Below are 14,018 nucleotides of genomic sequence, written 5' to 3' on the forward strand. Positions count from 1 at the left end.
TCATGGCATTGCTTCCCCTCCGCTCAATAAATTCAACAAAATCTAAACTCATCCACCAGAGCATCCACAAGAGGGGATTGTAAAATACCATGATAAATAGTTCTGGACAGTCCGCTTTTTCGAGCAGCACATACTTGGAATACCATACTTACAGAACTAAAGAACATCACGTCTATCAAATCCTTCTCCAAATCCATAAAACTGGTTATTGACAAATCAAATATGCTGCCATAATCTGGAATAATGTGTTTGTCTTTGTCTCTAATAGTAGTGTTTCTGTACGTGCTCATGTGCTTGGTGAATTTGTCAGTGCTTAAATGCTAGTGTGTTTTAATGTGTGTCTATGCACTTGTACCTGTGTGTCTATATACTACTTGTGTTATGTTTTTGTCTCATGCCATCAACCTTGCTTATTTGTTGTATTTTTGTAGCTTATCTAATGTTTTCTTTTAAGCCGTCAACCTGCTACGGACTGCAGATGAAAATTAGCCTGCATGGCTAAATCTGGCACATGTTGGACTGCTGTGCTCATGTTAATTAATGTGCATTGTACCTTTTAAATAAAGAATGTCTAAATCAAATCAAAAGGCGGGGATTAGGCTATGAATTAAGTTCTTCTTGAGCGACTAAAATCGATGGAGACATCTGGCACAAAGACCTGAACGTATTTACAAATTTCCATTTAACATCAGCTAAAGGGGGGTAAAATGGCAAATGCTGCATCCATTGTAGTGATGAAACGGGTGTGTGTGTTTGGTCTCACCCCTTCAGAATTAAACAGGCTGCAGTGACTTTGTTTTAAGAAGCCCGAAACCTGCTTAATACTGCTTGCGGCTTTGACTTTGGCAATTGGCTGCTTTCTTCTGTTGGCCTGAAAAAGGGTTTGAAGTTGATAGGGATTGCCGCTTGCGGCTATAGTTTTTGCTTATTTGCCTTATTTTTATTCAATGTTATCTTATTTCTTTATCCAAAATGTGAAATTATGCTATTATTTTCAAATGTATATTCCTGGTGTCTATTTCACATCTTACCTTGTTATAAGGTGCTATTATATAAATAAACTTGCCATACCTTGGCAAAGGTATGCAATAATTTTATAATTTATAATAAATTTTCCATAATTCTAGAAGATATGTAGCACACATCCCGTAAAAAATCTTAAGCATACCCTAATCAACTCATCTCTCCTAATTATCTTTTATGCCTTAATAGTCTTATGTTACTAATACAATCAATTATTCACAAAAAATATTCATTAGGCCTTAAAAGTTCAGATATTATCATGAATGTTGCCACATTAATTGATAAGAGTATAAGCAACAAATGTAGATTTTTGGGGGATTTTTGAAGAAAAATTCAATTTAATTCAATTCAATTCAATTTTGAATTAAATTCAGTTCTACATCCTTAATTTAGTTCCATATTCAAAATAATTATATTTTATTTTTATGTTTATACTTACGGTTTGAAACAAACGGATTACATATTTACACTGTTACTTCACTTTCATGTCTAATACAAATGTTCTTCTGAAATGGTTAAAAAGAAGTAAAAAACTATTAAAAGGGACATTGACAACACTGGCAGACCCCCCTCTCCCCCTCCCCTCCCTTCCCTGTTAAGGATCACCTGGTTGTATTCAATTACACACCTTTACCTGTGGCACTGCGTCACTGACCAGAACTCCACGCGCCCCCTCTTCTGCAGCTCACCTGCGATATCCTCCCTGAATGCCACGCGCGTTGTTTTTAACAAGCTATTTATCGTGGTTTGAAGGCGTTTGACGGACCGGTCCGGCAGGTTTGTCCGGGAGCCAAGCAGGTGAGGCAACGGGGTCACAAGGGCGGGGAGCCGCCGCCGAGCTCTCTACAAGCAGGAAGAAGAGGATAACATGGTGCGGTGACAAAACGCCTGGACACAGACTGAGAAGAGGGTTCACCTTTTTTATATATGTATATATATAAATCTGCGAAGGACACGGGGTGAGTTCAGTTTAATATATAAATGTACTTGAGTGTGTTTTTCTTGGTTTTAGGCTTAATAAGTGTTAAAAAACCGAGAGCGGAGGAGTGTTTCAGCTGGGCGGCTGCTGCTCAACACACCTTTCCTATCAAAAGAGCATTCGCTGTTTGTAGGCTAACTATAGTTTCTTTGCGGCTAAAATGTCAATATCAATCCAAACGTTCGCTTTATAAAGTGAACTATAAATAGTTTGCGGTGTAGTTGGTAATTTTACCCGCCTTAGTGCCCTGGCTCTGTCTTGAAATACATTTTTCGTACTATTTTCTAGGCTACCAGTTTCTTGTATTTTGTCCATGTTCAATGAGTGTAGATAAGTAGCCTATTAAAACACTTCTCCGCCAATACAAATGAACACCAGTACAAAGTGCATCATAAAGTTAAAAACCTTTTTTAAAACAGTTCAAGTTAAAACTGAACAACACAGCCTTCACGTTATCATTAGGCCTACTGTTGTGTTAGGATGCGTTAGTTTTAGCTAGGTGTACCTGATTAATTGCCAACTGAGTGTACAGTAGGCTATATAGCCTAGGCCTACATGAAGGAATGCAGTGGCAAAAGTAGTGTTATACAGTATTAGAACAACTACACTAATGTTTTTTTTCTTCTCCTCCCTATTTGTAAATCACCCCCTTCAAAAAGTAAGCGAGTAAGGAAACATGTCAAGTACCAAAAGTTAGCATCGAATATCTGTTCACATTCATAATCTGTTTGCATGTTAATTCAGTTTTATTTATAGTATCCAATCATAACAAGAGTTAAGTTTGGGGTCAATTTCCATTCCACTCCATTATAGACAGAATACCAGCTGAGATCAGTTGCATTGTTTTTTTGTTTTTTTTTAACCAGGGCAGCAGTTTTCAGATTACATTGTGTGCTTACATAATTGCAAAAGGGTCCTCCAATGCTTTCTCAGTGAGCCTTTTAAAATGATATCAGATTAGTAAACAGAATGTGCCTTTGGAACATTGGATGAATGGTTGGCTGATAATGTGCAATGTAGATATTGCATTAAAGATCAGCCACTTCTTTCTACAACAGTCGAGAACCATTTTGCAATTATGTAAGTATATAATGTAATCTGAAAACTGCTGCCCTGATTTAAAAAAAAACTCAAAAAACTATGCATCTGATCTCAGCTGGTACTCTGTCTGTAATGGAGTGGAATGGAAATTTCTAAGTGACCCCTAACTTTTGACCGGTAGTGTATCTCTAGACACTTTACAGATAGAGTAGGTCTAGATCACACACTATAATTTACAAAGACCCAACAATTCCAGTAAGTCCCCCATTATTATTGAACAAATAGTTCCTGATTTAAAAGTGAGCTAATTTTTGACTGTATTGTATTTACACAAAGCTCTCATACGACTGCTTGTGTTAAGACAACATTTAACATGTGAGAACGTTGTTATTTTGTTAAATGGAAAAGACGTACCTCCTTTTTTTTTCTTTTTTTTTCTCTCTTTTCTCAAAGTATTGTACTGGTAGGCCTATTGGTATCAGGTAATGTCAGCACTATTGAAAAGTATAATCTGAAAAAAAAATCTGCATCTGTTTTGCCCTTAGAATTTTTTTTTTTTGAAAGGGAGGATAACATTGCTTTAGTTTGATTGCTCAGTTATACATTTTAGGAAAAGGTTCTTTCGCTTTTTCTTTTCACATCTGTGGGATGGATGTATGGAGCCTCAGAAGGGCCATGGAGGAAGATATTTTATATGGGAAGAAGAAAAAAAAAACATTTGCCTATGTCCTTTTTCTGCTGTGAAAATTTGTCACCATAGAGTCTGTTTTAACTGACATGAATCAACACTGACCACGGCTGCTGCTTTTTGTTCCGACTGCAAACTTTTTACAGCCACCTCTTTATCTAAGGGAGCTACGTCTTTCATAGGAAAAGGAGAGATTTTTGAAAACTGAAGCCTGTAAGACTTCCAGGTAGGTTGTGAAACACACCCACATAGTCTCAGTTGTAGCTGACACACAGTGACAGCTTCTCGGCGCATGCGTCTCACCAGCCTCAATGTTTTTTACATAAACGAGCAATGAAGCTCTTCTTGCAGCCGAAGAAGGCTTGAGTCCTTTTGATTAGGGAAATGTCCGTCTCCTTATGAAAATGATTGACTTTGAAACCAGTGACAGAGAATTTGAATCGTGACTTGAGAGGCAAATGGATTGAAGGGTTAGCCGAGGTTATGGCGTCATTGCTACTTCTGTATGTTTTTCCATACAGAAGGTTCAAGTACTGGATCTGTTTGGCGCTGAAGCTTTCTGTTGGCAGTTTGTGTTATTTCAAATAGGGATTTGTGTTTTTTTTTTTTTTACAACTGTATTCTTTCTACTTTATTTTGTACTTGTACATGTTTTATAAGGATCTCCGTTTTTTATTAAGGATCTAGTGTGAAATCAGTTCTCAAATTGGCTCAGAGCAGTTCTGTGTAGAACATTCATAAACCCAACCAAGCATCAGTTTTTGTGCAAAGGGATAAAAGTTCAAATTAGCCTGTTGAGTTTCATCCTTTTTTAAAAAATAATTTTTATAATAATAAAATATATTTCTTTTAATATTTGAACTGATCTGTCCCCTCTTTAGCTAACATATTGACATGGTTATTGGCACATTACCACCACCAACTACGGAATAGTGTGAAACATTTTATACGGTTAATCTTTGAGATAAAGTAAAGGTACTTTATTGTCACATACACATACATGTAGCGAAATTCATTCTCTGCATTTAACCCATCCCTCAAGGGAGCAGTAGGCAGCCATTTACAGCGCCCGGGGACCAACTCCAGATCTGAGCCAGTGCCTTGATCAAGGGAACTGACTGGAGACATGTTTTTTGATGGTGGGGTAACATGGAGCACCCGGAGGAAACTCATGCAAACGTGGGGAGAACATACAAACTCCACACAGACAGGCCCGGAACGATCTGGATTCGAACCCAGAACCTTCTCGCTGTGAGCCCACAAATTTCATCAAACTTACAATATTGTGGATCCTACATTATGACTTTCTGATGGGCCTGTCTTATGTATATTGGTCCCTGTGTCAAAATCTAGGGGGCCAATAGGAGCCCAATATTTATTTCTAATACGTTACTTTTGCCATAATTGACCGACCGGAAACACGGGGAGATACTGACCCGGGCTGCCACATGCAGTGCTAAAGGGCTTACGCTCCATAGCACGAAGACCAGGGGATGCTTGATTAAGGTGTTTTTAAGCGGTTTGGTTTTCACCCTTTTCAAATTAATTGACACACTAAGGAATCTCTGGGTCAATAAAGGTAGCCTATTTGGTATGGTTTTAGGTTAAATTGAAGTATTAATTATGCAAAATGGACTCAATTATCAAAACATTGATCCATAGCACCACTAACCACACCCCCTCCAGGCACCTTTAATCCAGCCACAACCACCTATGTCAGAAACGTTTTTCGCATAAGCTCTGCTGAGGTTTCAGTCAACAGTGAACTCGTATGTACTGTAAGCACCACACACTGTAGGCAAATTAGAAGTCAAATACAATTTGACTGCAAAGGGGATGGTAGTTTCGTTGTTGTCGGAGGAGCACTGCAAGATTTCACTTTGTAAATGTCGTTTATCATATCTGCCGAGGAGATCCATAAGGACTGGCTTCAGACGGACATGAGAAAATCTAGAGCACATCCTCATCATCCAGAGAGGAGTTGAACCTCTAACTCTGGCAGTATAGGTGCCTTGCTCAGGGACTGTCTGTTTATGGATTCATTGTCTGGACTCAGCTGTTAGTAAAATACCGAATAATCTTAATTAAGATTTGACTCGTTAAGCTTTATTAAGCTCCATTAACACAGAGAGCAGTGTTTTTATATTTACTAGTTCTGAATCGACGGCAGGTAGACATGCAGCTTCTGCAGTATGAGGATTTGTAACTATTTCTGCTTTTTCCCCCTGTTAACCGCACTGAAATTGGATATTTCTGACTTTTTATAGACTAATAGAATAATTGATTATCAAACAGCTGTTTTCAGAGAAAAAACACTAAAATCCCACTGTACACTGGGAACATACGACATGCAACTCTTTGTATTTCTTATAACTGAGCACGGCCTCACACTAATGCTTTTTACACTTATCTTCACTTAGCCAAATATTGAAGATAAGATAATGGCTTAAGTGAAGTTTTCAGATAGAGTAAGAGTAGTTGAATATGATGGATAAAGGCGATAAGCGTAAGATTGTTTGGGGTTTACTGCTCTATGTGCAGAGTCACTGTATTCAATGGCGATCCAGCAAGTAACAGGCATTCATTCTTTTGGTTTTACCAATTGTTTGTCATCAGCTCAAACGGATTCCCGGCAGGTGCTGCTGAAACCCGACTGCATTAATGTAATTGATAGCATCTGATCCCATCAAGGATGGAGGTGGCCAGGTGCAGGGGTGGGTTCAACCCACACAAACGTGTGTCCTGCCACCCAATCAAAACTTACGAATATTTGTTAAGGCAATGGAACAAATGGCACAGAAAATACCAGTAGTAGTAGCAGTCCTCCTGAGCGTAGCAGCTTCAGTTGATTATAATAGCAGCTCTGCTGCACCCTCCGGGCCGCGCACATGCTCCATGTATTTCGACTGTAGTCTGGGTTGACCCTGCTACATCAGCAGAGCAATGCAACGTAATGCACAGCAGACTAGGACATGTGGAGGTAACTTCCCCAAACAAAACACACACACACACAATGACATTCCAGTCTGCTGTAGCCCAGACCTCTGTCACATAAGGTACTCATCTTGAAAAAATATGAAATAAGTAAAAAAATCTTACTTTTCCTACAATTACCAGCTTTTGCTTCCATAAAGGATCCCTTTAGGAAGGCCAATACATTTGCATCTGCCTGGAGGCTTTTTCTGTTCCATCCTTCAGTTTTTCAAAAACTATCCCAAAGATTTCCATGAAATTTTGTTAAAAATTTGAAGTGGCATAGGACCTCCTGCACTCTTCCTCTCTGCCCAGCCCCTCCCATCATACAAGCACTGTTCCGATGCCGCTTATATGGCGACAATTGTGAGAGAATTATGAGAATGACATCATTTTATTTTTTTGTAAAGCCCTTTTGAGATCACATACAATGATTTAGGGTTGATAGGGCACGTAAATGTGGCACCTATCACACTCGTTTGGATGGCAGCAGCAGGCAGTGCCGCAGACTCGCAGCAAGCTAACAAGGGCCCGCCGAACAAAGGGATGCCGGAGGCAGAAAGAAACAAGCCAGTATTCGTGCTAGACTGAAGCTAATCTATATTGACAATTTTCCACTTCAGGGATTGTTCAGGTGCCGGCAGAAATTCTGCCGGATGTCAGTCAGCTTCCGCTTTTTTTGTGATGGCATTCTAAACTCCGGTGGATTTATGAGGACTATGGTTAACTGCTCCTCAGATCGCTGCAGGGTGAATCCACACAGCTAGCTAGACTATCTGTCAATCTGAGTTTTGTGTTGGACGACTGAAACAACTTTTGAATGTACACATGTTCCACCAAAACAAGTTCCTTCCCCAGTGTCACTACCCGATGTGAGTCGAGTGCTGATGTGAGTTGTGCATGCTAGTATTTAAACTGTTTACGGCATAATGTGTCATACTGACATTTGTGAAATCTGTAAAATAATGAACTTTTCTCTTTTACATACAATAACAAAAAACGATTGTTTGATTGCTAACGTTAGCTCAAAACGGCATTCAGGTGACAGCCTTTCTTGTTGTTTGATTGCTAACTTGTAGCTAGCAGTCAAGTATGCTACTTGATTGCTAACGTTGGCTCAAAACGCCGTTAACATGTTGTAGGCTACTTGTCGCAAAGTGACGCATGCGCAACTCACATCTGCACTCGTCGCAAAGTGACGCATGCACGTCTCCCATCGGCACTAGACTCGCATCGGGTAGTGACCCCAGACTATTTTACCGAGGCACTATCATTGTGTCTGGGACTTAGCATTGCCCAAGACAATTGTGATTGGTTCAAATGCCAATGAACCAGAGCACATTTTTCCCCCATCCCGCAATGCTGTGTGGACCAGAGCCGTATATTAGAGAGAGTTTGGCCAACTAGGGAATCGACTGGTCTGAGCTATCCCGTTATGCGATTGATTCCGAGGTGGTCACGTGTTTCGTGGACTCCATGTTGGATACCAACATTCATCTGATTCCCATTGACATAGTGCAGGGAATAGTGGAAAAAATTTATAAATTATTAAAAAAAAAAGACAAATCATTGAAAAAATGCCAAACTGTTAGACGTTTGGTTGCAATGAAAGACCAGGAAGCTCCCCCCGTGAACCAAAAAGGCAAAGTATGGGAGCTGAAGGTGAAAAGACCAAACTAGAGGGCAAGTGACTACTTATTTTTATGTGAGATAAATGTCAATTTCTCTCTTCGACTTATGATAACAAATTACATAGGACAAATATAATAATACCATCGTTAATGTGTACCAGGCTGTCAAAAAAGTTCTAACACTACTTTAGAAATGAATGAAGTTTGAAGTTAGCCATTTTTTGCTAGCACTCCATTTACCTAAATGCTTGTGATCTTGCCATAGTCATGACTTGAATTGAAGGTAGTCTGACTTCAGTTGTCATCTGTAACTCAGATGTAATATACTGTGACCATGCAGGCATGTCATGTATGTTGATTTAGATCACCAAATATTATTAATACATAACTTTGCCTCGGTTACTACTAAGTTATTATTGCTAGCTTGATAACGTTATGGTCCTGTCCTACCGCGATTTACACCTGACCAAAACACACTTTTTACCCGTTTGCTGTCGGTGGCATTATCATTGTCTTATCATGTATTTTGTCAAAAGATTTTTTTTAGAGGCCCATTTATGATATAGAAGGAAAATATACACTGGAATATTTCCATAAGGACCTTCCATAAAGTCTCATTTATCTAATAGGTTAACCCTGAATTTGCTGCAGCCCTGAGTCTTTGGCTACGGTTAGCAGAACTTTCTCCAAAGGGACATGCAATGACCTGAGATTGCCAAAGTGTCCTGTCACAGCCTAGATATTCTAAAGCCTGAAAACGGAGCCAAGGAGCTGAAAGATAACAATTTTTTTTGCCCAAGGACACCAAAAATAAACTGCCTACCCCAGTTAAATGGCTGTAACTCAGTGGCCATGAGGTTTTGTAATTGAACCACTAACCAGTCCTTTTTAAAAATGAAACTAATGTCAACAGAGTATGATAGAAAAATATAATTTGAAAGGGTTTTGTTTTTTTTCCCCTTTTGGATTAGTTTTATTAGCCAGTAAGTTTGTGGAAAGCTGCAAATTCATAAAGTCACCACATATATTTAAAGAGCTTATAGGAAATGGGCTTTTTCTTTAAAGGAGCGTTGGAGCTAGAAACTCTGAAATAGACTACAGATCCACACTGTGCTTGCAGTGTTTTGGTCACAACGACTTCCCTCCTTAAGTTTTTCTTTTGAAGCCTCCTACTCACCTCAGTGGTCTGAGCGAGAGCTACACCTCCTCCCTCCTCTCAGGTTTCACTGTCGTTGCTCAGGTATGCTCTCTTTTGTCCCACCCCCAGCCTGCTCTTTGTTGTTGCCATAGCGAAGCCCTGGCACAAAACCAATAGACCAAAACCTGTTTTTCGATCCTCGTTGCCCTGCTGCTGCCCTCCGGTTGGTTGGTTTTTGGGAGGTGGGCAGAGCAGTAATTGTTGAGACCTCACGAGGAAAAACCGATGAATTTGTCTTTTTTAATGAGGCTGTTTTAAGGCTCATTGGATTGGAGTGTTGCAGAAGTTTCTTCATTTATTTCAATACTTGCCGTTAACCGTAGCCAATTCTTATAAAGTTTTGCCCCATTACATTTCCTAATCTTTTTAGTTCACTAAAGGTTGCAGCTTATTGTTTGTTTGTAGCAGTGGCTCTGCAATAGAAAGAATCAGGCCCTTTGATGAAAAGTTGGAGGTATAAGCCTGCCTACATACAAACTATGACTCAAGGTGCTTTTTTTAGTAAGACTTAAGTTTTTGGTTCTGGGTTTATTTTTGGTTTAATTTATCATGCCATGTTTTGCTCCCTACTATTTACGTCCGTCTTCCATCCATCTGTTTGCCAGACAGGAAAAAAAAAAGATTTTTCAGAGCAAATTATTCCAATCTGCTGTCCCTAACATAAACCCATTGATCATTGCATTATTTAGGAGAGTCCAGTGTGAAGTAAAACTGAAGCTATCATTCAAAGAAAAGTTCGAAACTGGAATACAGATTTGGGGGAATCAGCGGAACCAGCGGCTCATCACACTCAAACTCTATTAACAGAATCCGGAAAACTAGACAAAACAAGCCAAGCTTAAATTGCCTTTGATTAACATCGTATTTCAGACTCATTTGACGGAAAGGTTTTCTTGATAGACATCTACCGTTTTTTCCCTTCCTTGAATACCTGCCGGCATCGGAGCACTTATGTTTGTTGTTCCCACATAAATCAAATGCTGGCCATCCACACACAGCCTGTCCACCTGGGGGGTGCGTAGAGCAATTGAGGAGGGCAGGGGTATGGCGTGTTGTAGGATCTAAACAGAAATGTCAAAGTGAACCCAAACTCCCAGTAGTTGCTCTAACACAGGGTCTTCTCTCTGCCTGGCCCTGACCTCCTTCAGCCAATCAGATGTATGAGTTGGCTGTAGAATTCCCCCTCAATGATTTAAGATATAACATTTAATTTATGGACAGGACGTGTATTGAGGCATGTCTTCAAACCAGGTCACTGCAATTTCTCACAAAGTTTCACAATCAAGGAAACCTTTTATCTTTTAATAGCATGCGTGCCTTCAGTGACGGCGTGTAAAGAGTGTGTGTGATAAATGCAGGTGTGACGCAGGGCTTTAGTTAATGTGTATTCATTTGGTGTGGCACGTTGTTTGACGGGATGTTGATAACAAAACGCACATCTATCTACAGATGAAGACCGCGTCCTTTAGGCCATCTTGACTGACACTGCGGAAAACTGTCTGTAGACAACTAGTGGTCATCTTTAAGTGTGGACACATTCTTCCTCTGGGAAGGAAATTGGTCTTTATTTGGTTCATTGTTTAATAGAAAACCTGTCATGTAAACACAATTGTATTCTGGCTCAACAACTGTCAACAAGACCAAAAACTAGTAAACGGGTAAAGAAAGACGTTGTAATACTTCAAAATATCTTCTGAGAGTTTAGCTGTCATCTTATTTACTTCTCCAGGTTGAGCTCCTCCTCTCATTCTTCACCCGCCTCTCATAGTCTTTAAACTTCTTTGTTTTCCTTCCCCTTCTCGCTCAGTCTTCATGTGCAGACCTGTGTAACCAGCCGAAGCTCATTCAGTCAAACCACAGTTTCTTTAATGCCAACTTACATGAATGAACAGTTACAGGAATGTTCACTGGGCTGGATTCCTTAGTTGTTCTGCTCACATTTAATTTGATTGTTGGGAAACAATGACTGCACTGCTCAGTTAGAGGAGAGGTGGTTGGTTTCTTCTGACCTAAGGTGAAATAGTGTAAAATGTTTGCCACCCATCAGCTTTCTGAAACATATCTGGAGTTTGACATTTACATCTATGTTTGAGATTAAGCCTAAATACTTAAAGTGTAACTCTCGCCAAAATGCAACCTAGGGTCTTTTTGTGAATGTACCAGAGTCAAACTTTGGTTTAAAAGCATAATTAGGACGGAAACGCCACTTTTAAGATTGACCGTATTGTCGTTTTCGGTTAAATGGCCTTTTGAATGGGAGTGCTAGAGACACTACTATGATCGCATTAAAATCACTATTACACTAAGAAGGCTTAACGCAACATGAAACTTTGCTCAAAGTCTCACCAGGGGCTCTACACATGAACTCCAGCATTGAGAACATTGTTTGTGTACACAGTTTACTAAAAAAAGGTTTTAACAACTCACTTTAGTTTGTTTTTCCGGTCGCCGTCCATCTTGCCATTCAAAAATAGTCTATCTCTGAATGCAACATAACCGAGAGAAGAGTAAAGATGGAAAGCTCCTAAAGCTTAGTTCCATATAAATGCACGGATAATTTGTTGTTTTGTCGTTAGTGGAAAAACAATATTGTCCTTGTAGTTGAAAAAGGAGCCTCCTATAAGAATAACCTTTCCTCCTATGGAGTCCGTTCATTCGCATTCACAGAGACACTTTTTGACTGACAAGATGGCGGCGAGCGGAAAAACGTACTGCTAAAGTGAGTTGTTTAAAACCTTTCTTTTTAGTAAACTCTGTGTACACAAACGATGTTCTCATTGCTCAAGTTCATGTGTAGAGCCCCTGGTGATACTTGGAGCAAAGTTTCATGTTGTGTCGAGCCTTCTTAGTGAACTAGTGAAATTGTGATTTTGATGTGATCATAGTAGAGCCCCTCGCTCTGTCATTCAAAAGGCCATTTGACCGAAAACGAGATTACGGTAAATCTTAAAAGTGGCATTTCCGTCCTAATTATGCTTTTAAAGGAAAGTTTGACTCGGGTACATTCACAAAAAGACCCTAGGTTGCATTTTGACGAGAGTTACGCTTTAAGAGAACTAACGTAAGTGTTTGTATGGCATCAAGTGCCAAATCTCTTAAGTCATCAAATCCTTGGCTTGATTGGTAGTCTTGTCTACTTATTCTTTGGTCAGATATTTGCTAGTTTTTCCTCTAGCTGCTTTGTGGGACGACACAATTAAAACTGATATTGGTGTTACTTTCTGACATAATAAAAAAGGATTATGTGGATTGTGCATTGAAAGTATTGCTTTTGTTTTGGTATAAAAATAGAATTGTCTTGCTGCACTGGTATGTGAGTTCAAATGATACCCGCCCTTCTGACATATTTTCCACTGCAGGAACTTAACCAAACATATCTGTGATGTGACATGTTCCTGAAACTGATTATGGCTCTGCTGACGAGGGGATGCTAACTATGAATTCCAGCTTGCGGAGGTATCTGGCCGTGCTGTCAATCATGATTAGTCAAACAAATGTGTTGTCACATGATTACATCAGACACAAAATCTGGCAGAAATGGGGATACAACAAATCACCAAACCTCGCAGGGAAACATGTTAAACATGAAATGAAATTATAGAAAAATAAACTATTGCCATGTGCGCAGTACAGGAAACTCAAAAACTAAGTGTTTTGGTTTTCTATTGTCTGTCCGAAAGTGCTTACTTTACTTACCTTTCTCACATAGAGCATAATGAGATTGTACAGCCTGGGCACAGCGGTGTTTTGAGCTTAATGCTAATGTCAGATGCTAATGTAAATGTCTGCCTCTTATGCTCATGTATCTAGGCAATACATGTTAATCATCTGGCACTTTTCAAAATAAAATATGAATTTTTCCAACCTAGAAAATGAAAAACTGCTGTGATATAACAGAAATGGACAGATGTAGAGTGGTAAAATATTGGGTCTGAACTTTAAAGTACTCCTTCTTTCTCTTCAACTCTTCCATTTCCCAAGTTTGAGTCCTGCCGTAGACCGTGTTAAGCACTATTAGGTGTATTTGTTCTTGGAAACCAGACTAATGAACCTCATCTGTGCTAATGGGCTTCTCCACATCATTAAACATTAAGCTGATGGGAAGCGCCAAACTTGTCAACTGCTAACCAGGAGCTGTCAGGTGGATGTTACAGGCATATCCAATGAGAGAGCGGATAGGGTACATTGTCGCACAGGAATTACCCTACAGTCTTGTTCTAAAAGGCGCCTCTCGATCAACCCTGCAAAATGTACGCTGAATTGTCTATTTCATGAACATTGGTTGTGCTTTATGTGGTTGACGTCGGACGGTGATGGCATGTGGCTTTGAGTCCCTTATCAGGATCTGGACATCAGCTTTCCAGCCTCCTGCTGCCATTGCTTGCTTCCTGCCGACTGACGAAAATGTGTAGAAGATGAGCCCAAGCTATCCAGACCATCTTTACTGCCATCTCCTGACTGAGTCGCTGATCCCGATTAGAGGAA

The 14,018-nt window shown here is 39.7% G+C and overlaps 1 protein-coding gene across 1 annotated transcript in view; it reads left to right on the forward strand.

Moving 5' to 3' along the window:
- The first annotated feature begins 1,621 nt into the window (after positions 1–1,621).
- The window catches only part of atp8b1 (ATPase phospholipid transporting 8B1), a 49,062-nt gene continuing 36,665 nt past the window's right edge, over positions 1,622–14,018 (forward strand). Inside the window, exon 1 of the mRNA XM_028601879.1 lies at positions 1,622–1,982. The gene's annotated coding sequence lies outside the window, so the exon portion shown is untranslated. The remainder of the gene's footprint in view (positions 1,983–14,018) is intronic.

Source organism: Perca flavescens, chromosome 16, assembly GCF_004354835.1.
Source record: "Perca flavescens isolate YP-PL-M2 chromosome 16, PFLA_1.0, whole genome shotgun sequence".
NCBI lineage: Eukaryota > Metazoa > Chordata > Actinopteri > Perciformes > Percidae > Perca > Perca flavescens.